This window comes from Amaranthus tricolor, chromosome 13, assembly GCF_026212465.1.
Source record: "Amaranthus tricolor cultivar Red isolate AtriRed21 chromosome 13, ASM2621246v1, whole genome shotgun sequence".
In the NCBI taxonomy this organism is placed as follows: Eukaryota; Viridiplantae; Streptophyta; class Magnoliopsida; order Caryophyllales; family Amaranthaceae; genus Amaranthus; species Amaranthus tricolor.
Genome location: NC_080059.1, coordinates 1,582,501 through 1,585,000, shown reverse-complemented (window position 1 = coordinate 1,585,000; position 2,500 = coordinate 1,582,501). Strand labels below are relative to the sequence as shown.

Here is a 2,500-nt window from a genome sequence, read left to right as displayed (position 1 = left end):
CACTACTCAACATCAAAGCAAGGGCACAAGAGAGCTGGAATAAAATAAGCTAATCCTACAGAATTATATCGGATATGTAAAGGTACTAAACAAGTAAGATTTAGTGCAGATACCAACAGCAACAGGGCATTTGGTCTAGTGGTATGATTCTCGCTTCGGGTGCGAGAGGTCCTGAGTTCGATTCTCGGAATGCCCCATCAAACTTGTACAAGTTTTTATAGCTTTTCAACTCTAGTTCTTCCAAATGTACCAGTATCACTAATGAGTTCACCATTTGGTTTTTGTGTTAAAGTATTAGATAAAAAAAATATCAGATTCACATGCCAAAAGCGATGAATTTGTTTAGTATTTAACATAATAGAAGCTGCATGTCGATCAAATCAGACTGCTGTTTTCCTCAGGTTTCACATAAAAGATATGACTAGGTTCTCCTGATAGCTCATAACATAGTGCAAAAACTTGACTGCATTGGTGTATCGAAGAGATTTTTGAGTTTACCGTGACCGAAATATATAAGCCGCATTGATGGGAAATCATTTGCATTGACCACAAGATCCATCACCACGACAATGATGCATTTTTGCACTATGCCTCGTAATGCTATGCACTTGAGCCGGCTCTGGTTATGCGTCATATAAAAGATACGGATAGGTTCGCCTGATCCTGGTGCTTGGAAGTTGGAACCTTGCCATGTACCTATTTCAAAAGTTGAATGAGCTCACTGTGTGAGACATCAAGTTGACCTACTAATAGTTAATTGCGCCACAGACGAATAAAAAACAGAAAGCTGATTTTTTGATTTGCTTAAATAATCATAATTAATCCAAATTCCTGAATTTGAGATCTAAATGTCAGGTTCTCAGCATAAACAATCAAGTGGCTGTTAAATGCCTACAAATTCAAAGGAACAAAAAACGACGATTTTGGCAGTGACCATGATGCAAAAATGGAGTAACTGATTGCCCTTAGGAATGCGGTTATCGTAACGCTACGTATCGACTGAAAGAATGATATATCCCTCAAAACGGCCCAAAATACAGTTTTTTCACATTATTACAACACGGAAATATCAACACATTTTTTCTTTTTTTATCACACAAATAGGACTTTTGGTAAATAATATTTCAAAAACACATTTTTTTAAACACATCAAACATAATGCAAATGTGCAGCTAACATCAGTTCATGTTTCCTCCATTTTCCAGAGTCCAGAATAAGGCACCCTTCAATTTTCATAACATAGAAATAAAAAATAAAAGTAATTGAAGATTGATAAGAATCCAAGAAATATTCACATGGATAAAACAAACACATCAATATTGGGCCTTTGGTCTAGTGGTATGATTCTCACTTAGGGTGAGAGAGGTCCTGAGTTCAATTCTCGGAATGCCCCATTAATCTCTTTTTTTTATTTATGTAACGTGTTGAAATACACACACATTTAGAAAACAAGTTACCAAAAAGAGGAGAGAAAACACTGAGACACTTCAAGACTTCAGGTTTCTTAGCAAACCAAATTATAAAAAATTTACTGCTAATCCATTGAGAAAGAAAATACGTTAAGAGGGTATTTGGCCTACTTGTATGATTCTCGCTTTGGTTGCAAAAGGTCCAAGTTTGATTCTCAAAATGCCCCGTTGACTTTTTTGTCACTGCATAGATTAAAGACGAAGTAGTTGATCAGCTCTTGATTCTCGCAATGCCCCGTTGACTTTTGGTGCGAGAGGTCCGACTTTTTAATTTGCAATTCTATGATAATAATTAATAAACACTTAAATGACAGCACGTAAAGCAGGAGTTTCAAGACATTCATATGAAGAACAGGTGAAAACATAGAGGAAACAAGGATATTTTGTGTCATCCAGGTAGCAGATAACAACTAAAAATATACAACGCAATAACAATACCAAAGACTTGATTCCAATATACGGACGATGGAGTCAACCACATGAACAAAAACAAATCAATGTAAAAGACGGAACAATAAAAATATACGATTCAAATTAATGACGGAACAGAAAATTAAAAGCAAAAATTGGGCATCTGGTCTATTGGTATGATGTTCGCTTTGGGTGCGAGAAGGCCTGAATTCAATCCTTGAAATTCCCCAGATCAATATACTGAAATAAATTTTTACAGGTGCTTTATTTTATTACTTATGCAGGGCAATATTATTTCTTTCTTACCTATTTTATCTTCTTGTAATTTAATTTGCTACTTTCGTCTTCATACATTAGGTTTGACTAATTTGCAGATTATTTAATTTCAATAAAGGGATAAGAAAGTAAAAGATACTAGAGCTGGTGTACCATCTTACATTTCTACCAGACTTACATGAGAAGCAACCAATGAATAATTTCTTATTTTGAATCTACACATTAGGCTTCAGAGTTTTTAATTAAGTTTATCTTCATAACTAATGGGAAAAATAGCAGATTATAGTCACCAAAAGGGCATTTGGTCTAGTGGTATGATTCTCGCTTTGGGTGCGAGAGGTCCC

At 35.2% G+C, this 2,500-nt stretch overlaps 1 long non-coding RNA gene and 2 other non-coding genes across 4 annotated transcripts in view; 2 read left to right on the top strand and 1 right to left on the bottom strand.

Moving 5' to 3' along the window:
* Positions 1 to 124: 124 nt before the first annotated feature.
* TRNAP-CGG (transfer RNA proline (anticodon CGG)) lies at positions 125 to 196 on the top strand. The gene has a single exon. It is a non-coding gene; the product is annotated as a tRNA-Pro (tRNA).
* Positions 191 to 2,500, bottom strand: part of LOC130798497 (uncharacterized) — an 8,942-nt gene continuing 6,632 nt past the window's right edge. For both annotated transcript variants that reach the window (XR_009039059.1, XR_009039060.1), the window contains 2 exons: positions 1,581 to 1,652; positions 191 to 696 (listed from right to left, as the gene is read on the bottom strand). This is a non-coding gene — a long non-coding RNA (uncharacterized LOC130798497). The remainder of the gene's footprint in view (positions 697 to 1,580; positions 1,653 to 2,500) is intronic.
* TRNAP-UGG (transfer RNA proline (anticodon UGG)) overlaps positions 2,452 to 2,500 on the top strand; it is a 72-nt gene continuing 23 nt past the window's right edge. The window contains exon 1 of the tRNA in view: positions 2,452 to 2,500. This exon is cut by the window's right edge and continues 23 nt beyond it. This is a non-coding gene — a tRNA (tRNA-Pro).